At 30.7% G+C, this 7,409-nt stretch overlaps 1 protein-coding gene across 1 annotated transcript in view; it reads right to left on the reverse strand.

Moving 5' to 3' along the window:
- Positions 1 to 2,273: 2,273 nt before the first annotated feature.
- LOC137434986 (uncharacterized) overlaps positions 2,274 to 7,409 on the reverse strand; it is a 98,914-nt gene continuing 93,778 nt past the window's right edge. The window contains exons 8-9 of the transcript XR_013624601.1: positions 6,453 to 6,594; positions 2,274 to 6,370 (exon numbers count right to left, since the gene is read on the reverse strand). The gene's annotated coding sequence lies outside the window, so the exon portion shown is untranslated. The remainder of the gene's footprint in view (positions 6,371 to 6,452; positions 6,595 to 7,409) is intronic.

Raw genomic sequence — 7,409 nt, forward strand, 5'->3', positions numbered from 1 at the left:
GTAAAAAATCATTCATTTATATATTTGGAAAACAAGTCATCTAACTTTTTTTGAGCTATTTTAGAAACTCTATATTTTATCCTGAGTTCGGGTTTAATTTCAAAATAATTCATTATTTTATTTATATAGTATCTTGTATTAACATTTCCATTAAAATTATTTTGAATAATAAATATCATTAAACCCTTATACATTTCCTCAATACAAATAGTCTCTTCCCTTGAAAGAAATGGTGTATTATCATCACAATACTTAACATTCATCTCTCTTAATAATCTTGTAAAGTAATTCATTTTTGGTTCTAATTTAAAAGAGTTATATATTTTTTTATATTTTTTATTATCATTAATTAAAATTAAATCACAGAAAATACATTGTTTATATGAACCCTCATTATTAAGCCCTATTCTATCACAAGCCGGACAATTCTCTAATTTATCATATGGAGAGTCTGGAAATTCTAAATATCCTTCAGAACTTATCATATTTATATAGTAAATTTTTACTTAAACTAAACGCAAGTTTATTCATTAATAAATACAATGGTTCAAAGCACAAAAGACAAATTTCAATCAATCTCTACTTCGGTGGAAGATATAGAAAAATATGTCAAAGATGTTAAATTGAACAAAGATAAATATGGAAATTTTTGGGTAAAACCAGTTATGGAAAATAACATGAGCCCCTCTATTTCATTTAAAGGAAGAGCTCTAACTATACCTGGAAAGACATCCATTAAAGTAAATCTAACAAAAGTTTCTCCTCTACTCCTGGCAATTTATTCAAAGCTTGAAAAAGTGATTGACCACGATACTTTGAAAAAGAATGATAAGACCATCAACAATACTCGTGGAGAAATTTGTATTTACTTTAATAATCCAAAGGGTGTAGATCTAAGTAAAATGAATGATGTTAATATTTCTGGTGAAATGTCATTTCGTTCTATGATAGTTAGAGATTATTTAAAGATAACTTTTGATATTAAAAATGTAGAGATTGAATCCGTTAATGAAAGAAAGTATATTGGTATAGATGGAAAGGTTTTTTCTGCTAATTAAATATGAGTCATTACAGCAGTGAAGATTTTACTATTTCATCGAACTCGGACGATAGTGATGATAGTATTTCATTGAACTCGGACGATGGTGATGATAGTATTTCATTGAACACAGATGATAGTTATGATACTAATAGTTTGTGCTCAAATGATAGTTATGAGAGTAGCTTTATTGATGACTCTGAGTATGATTCTGAGTATTCATGTGATAGTTATGACTTCGATGATTCTGAGTGAAAAAGTGTTTTAGTTTAAGCACAGCGATATATATAAAACGGAGCTGTAAAGCTCAAAAGTGTTTTATTTTAAGCACAGCGATATATATAAAACACCACGTTTTCTCACGCTATAAATATGGTTTATTGTGATACTTGCGAGAAGGAAGTAAAATATTATAAACAACATATTCTCACCGCAAAACATACATACAACATTCTTAACAAACTTTCCCCTCTTCCACCTAAAACAAAACATTGTAAGGTCTGTAAAACAACCATCCTCAAGAAGGGGTTTAAAGCCCATCTTAAAACTAACAAACACTTGTCAAAATTGTTTACTATTAAAAACTCTGATGGTGCATTCAAAGGACATATTAAAATAAGAGTCTTTAACTTCAAACCTCCTGAACCAGAGTCTATAGTTGATGCTGTAGAAATAGTTAAACCTGCTGTTCAAACGTTGATTGAAAAAACACTAAAAGAAATGAAACCACTTAAATTTTATATGGGAGTAAAATTAGAAATGACAAAGGACGAAGGAGTTATAGATACACCATACATGAGAACTGAGCCACACTTTATATCTTCATATCAAGATTTTAAAACATCAGGAGTCTATGATGAACTTATTAAACAAGAGCAAGATGTGGATAATTCAATCGTAGGAAGTGGATTCAATATAGGAAAAATTATTTACATAGACATTCATATTCTTAAATCAGATCCTCTAAAAGCTTCTTCTTACATTGATTTACCCAGTGTTATCAAAAATAGAAAAGCAGTTATCAATATCAAAAATAAAGACAATAAATGTTTTCTCTGGTCTATTCTAGCACACTTACATCCTCCACATTTTCATGATGAAAGAGTATCTCATTATAAAAAATATGAGAATACATTAAATACGAAAGATCTAAAGTTTCCGATGACTTTAAATGATATTCCTAAATTTGAAAAGTTGAATAATTTATCAGTTAATGTTTATGGTCTAACAGAAACAAACAACATTCAGGTTTTAAAGCTTTCTGACAATTGTAAACAAACTCATATTAATCTTCTATATTTTAATTCAGACGAAAATTCACATTATACATACATCAAAGATATTACAAAATTAATAAAACCACAACTATGTAAAAGAACAAATAAAATATATATTTGTATGCGTTGTCTTAACTTCTTCCATACACAAGAAAGATTAGATAAACATTCAAATTATTGTGGTGAACATAAATCAACGGTAATCAACATGCCTAAAAAAGACTCAAAGATCACATTCAAAAATGAAAAGAAAACAATAAAACATCCATTTGTTATATATGCTGATTTTGAAAGTATTTTAGAAAAAATTGATACTGCTTCTCCAGATCCAAAAGAATCATACACAAATAAATATCAAAAACATACTCCTTGTGGTTTTTGTTATTATATCAAATCATCCGTTGGTGATAAATATAACAAGTTAGAGATGTATAGAGGCTCAAATACCCCAGAGGAGTTTGTGAAACGACTAGAAAAAGACTGTTCGATTAACCAAGATAATGAGAGAAACCAATAAAACAATGTCCTTAACAAGTAAAGAAAAAAGGGAATTTATAAAAAACAATGTCTGTCATATTTGTGAGGAGAAAATTGGTAAAGGTCGAAAGGTTAGAGACCATTGTCATCTCACTGGTAAATATAGAGGTCTGGCTCATCAAAGTTGTAATATTAATTATCAACTCCCCTCTTTCATTCCTGTCTTTCTTCATAACAACGCTCATTATGATACACATCTATTTATCAAGGAACTCTCAAAGACTTCTGGAAGTATCTCAGCAATTCCAAACACGGATCAGAAATACATTTCATTCACAAAAACAATTCACACATCTCCTATTACTCATATCAGATTTCTTGATACATTTAAATTCATGGCAAGTCCATTGGCTAACTTGGTTCAAAATCTAAAAGAGTTTCCATGTCTTTCAGAGTATTTTTTAGATAAAGATTTTCTAACACAAAAGGGAATTTACCCCTATGACTATATGGACTCATTTGAGAGATTCAATGAAACACAACTTCCTTTAAAAGAAAATTTCTATAACAAATTAAATAATAGTCATATATCTGATAAAGATTATGTACACGCACAAAATGTTTGGAAAAAATATAACATTAAGAATCTTGGTGAGTATCACGATTTGTACCTCAAAACTGATGTGCTTTTGTTGGCTGATGTGTTTGAGGCTTTCAGAACAATCTGTCATTCTGGATATGGATTGGATCCTGCTCACTATTACACTGCTCCTGGATTGGCTTGGAGCGCGATGTTAAAAATGACAAAACAAGCTTTGGATTTGATAACCGATGTTGATATGCTTTTGATGATTGAAAAGGCAAAGAGAGGAGGAATTTCACAAGTCTGTTCAAAGAGATATGCTAAAGCAAATAACAAGTACATTCCAAATTATGATCCATCGGTAGAGAGCTCCTACTTGATGTATTATGATGCGAACAACCTGTATGGCTGGGCAATGTCTCAGGCTCTTCCTTATGGAAAACTTAGATGGGTAAAGGAAAAAGATTACAAAAAGGTTTTACAAGATGTATGTATCTCTACACAAAAAGAATAGGATGATTCAAAGGTTGGTTATTATTTTGAGGTCGATTTGAAATATCCAGAGGAACTTCATAACCTACACAAAGATCTCCCATTTGCTTGTGAAAAGGAAAGTCCAAAGAAGGAGTGGTTAAGTGATTATCAACAATCATTTAATATAGGTGAATCAACAGAAAAATTACTTACTACATTATATAACAAGAAAAATTATGTTCTACACCAAAGAAATTTGCGACAATATTTATCAAAAGGTCTAAGAGTAGAGAAGATCCATAGGGTTCTAAAGTTCAATCAAAGTCATTGGTTGAAGGGGTACATTGATTTTAATACACAAAGAAGAACAGAGTCAAAAACAGATTTTGAGAAAGACTTTTATAAATTGATGAATAATGCGGTCTTTGGTAAGACCATGGAGAATGTGAGGAAAAGACAAAATATCAGACTATCAACATCTTGGGAACAAGCATCAAAATTAATTAATAGACCGAGTTTTACTAGAGCTGAGGTCTTTACTGAGAACTTTTGTGCGATCCATTTGATTAAAGAGAGTATTGAAATGAACAAACCTAGTTATATTGGAACATCAATTCTTGATTTATCAAAGTCATTAATGTATGATTACTTTTATAATAACTTGGAGGAAGAAATATCAAAATGATGTTAATCTACTTTATATGGATACAGATAGTTTTATTTTGCAAATTAATACTGATGATGTTTATTCAGACATGAAAAAGGACATTAATATCTATGACACTAGTAATTACAGTCCAGAGAGTGAGTTGTTCTCTTCTAAAAATAAAAAGGTGATTGTAAAGTTCAAGGATGAATTAGGAGGAAATGTCATGAGTGAATTTGTGGGATTGAGGTCTAAGGCTTATGCTTATAAATACATTGTGAATAACGTTGAAAAAACTGATAAGAAGTTAAAAGGCATAAAGAAAAATGTCATTAAAGAAACAATAAACTTTAAGGATTATTATAACTGTTTAACAACAAAGAAAGAAGAGTTTAGAAAGATTAATGGAATAAGAAGTTATAAACATAAATTATATTCAGAAGAGGTGAATAAGAAAGCATTGGGGGCTTTTGATGATAAGAGGTTTATTTTAGAAAATGGAATTGATAGTCTCCCTTATGGTTATATAAGTATATAAGTGATAAGTTAAAAAGGGGGGTTAGGGATTTTAATGGGCTACCGCCACCTTTTTACTATTATATAAATGATAGAACCAAGTACCAACCAGACTAAAGAGTGGAGGTGTAATCAACCTTGGTATATAAATGGTAAACATAACGAATGTGAAAAATATCAAATAGGTATAATTGAAAAGACAACTGGTAAAAAAATTTACAAAACAAATAAGAGAATTAATTTAAATACCGGTGAATTGGGTAAAAAAGATGGAAATATTTTTGAGTGGACGGAAAACTTTGATGGTTGTCAGGAAAATATATACTTTAATTTAAAAATGGTATGTGGCACTGGAGGCGCTCAAACAAGAACATTGAGGGAGGTTTACCATTTTATCTTAGCTCAGTTAAAATATCTTAATAAAGAAACAAACTCAAACATATTTTTTGTTAATATATTAGATGGTGAAGAGAGTGGCAAGAGAATTAAATTATTTCCCACGCATAAACAAATATTTGTAGGGTCGTTGTTTGAGTGGGCCAAAGATGATTCACCAGATGATATTAAGAGTAAAAGGTTAAAAGGTCCATAAGGTCAGAAGGATCACAGGTTCACACAGAAGGACCATTGTTTAAGTGGTCTAATGAATAAGGATAACATGTCAAAAGGTTGGAAGGTTCGTAAAGAACAGGGTGAGAGAAATAGAGGTGTTTAGGGGCAATGAGGGAGGGGAAAAATTAACATGTAAGTCAATGGGAAAATGAGTGTGTCCCAGAAGCAACATATATACACTACTGAGGAGGACCTGGGAAAATTGAAAAAATAAAAAAAATTGAGAAAAAAAAAAAAACATTTTTGGAAATGAAATAAAAAATTGAAAATGAAATAAAAAATTTGGATAGACAATCGAGGGCCAAGTCCGAGGTCTATATCGAAGGGAGCATCGGCTGACGTATTAAAAAATATATATATGTAATGGGGGACGTTCTTAGATCTGTGAACCCCAAACACAGAATCCTTGACACTTCAGTCAAGGCTTAACTTTTGTTTGTTGGTGTGTGTGCAATGGGGGACGTTCTTCGATCTGTGAATCCCAAACACAGAATCCTCGACACTTCAGTCAAGGCTTAACTTCTGCACACAATTTTGTTTGTTGGTGTGTGTGTGTGAGTGAGTAATATTATACTATATAACCCCAACCCCAACCCAAGCCCAGCCCTAACCCCCACATTCAAAATCCCAACATAAATTTTTTCCTCTTCTCCCAATTCTGTCTTCCAAAGTTTTTAAGTTTGAAGAAGTAGAAATGAGGAGGAAGAATTTTCCAGCATTTTCTTCCTCGAACTTTCTTGATATTCCTGAAATATATGTAAAAAAAAATTACTTATCTAATATTATAACATATATAATTTTATTTTATTTTCAATCAACTGAACTTACCTCAAATGAAACATCATCAAAGGACAATTGCTTTAGAATCACCAGGGTCTTGGTTGTTCAAAAAGTCTTTAAACACGTCAATCATTTCACCCCAAGTTGTGGCAAAAGCAGTGTTTTCATATTGTATCTCAGATACAATTTCCTGTAAGAAAGAATAATAATGTGTTGTTTAATTTTTTTCATTTAATACATGATATTATATGTACTGGCAACGGTAGCCGCCCTATGGACGGGGCTTCAATTGGGAAGCCCAAATGAAAAGGCAAAATATCAGAAATTGAAGGTTTTTTAAATTTTAAATGATTCATATGAACATCCGTTGAATCATATCACACGCAAATCATCAAAATCGAAACAGTATCTTTAGAATTTCACTAAAAGCCACATCACTGTTCATATCGGTAAATATTATTCCATCGTGTTTCAAATCGTGATCGATACACGATGATCGTGATGATCGTGGTCGTGAATCGTGATCGATAATCGTGTTCACAATCGCTATGTCGTATGTACTCCCGATACGTGTGGTCTGGGGGTGTGATGATAAGATGGTCCATGTTGATGATCATATAGCATGCTAATGATAAGATTACACCAGCTAACCTCCAGGAGATGAAATAAACATTTTGGAAATTAAATGAAAAAATTGGGGAAAATTATACATTTGAAAAAATTGAAAAAAAAAAAAAAAATAGACAATTGAAAAAATTAAAAATTGAAAATTACATTTGAAAAATTGAACCAACAAACCAACAAAAACATGCTACTTTCCTGGTTTGAGCTTTACAAATGTGTCATACGAAATGTTGTGCCAATGCGGAATCGCACACTGTATGTATGTATGTATGTATATATATATATATATATATATATATATATATATATATATATATATATATATATATATATATATATATATATATATGTATGCATGCATGCATGTATATAGATATATAT

Source organism: Myxine glutinosa, chromosome 9 (assembly GCF_964187855.1).
Source record: "Myxine glutinosa chromosome 9, kmMyxGlut1.1, whole genome shotgun sequence".
Taxonomy (NCBI): domain Eukaryota; kingdom Metazoa; phylum Chordata; class Myxini; order Myxiniformes; family Myxinidae; genus Myxine; species Myxine glutinosa.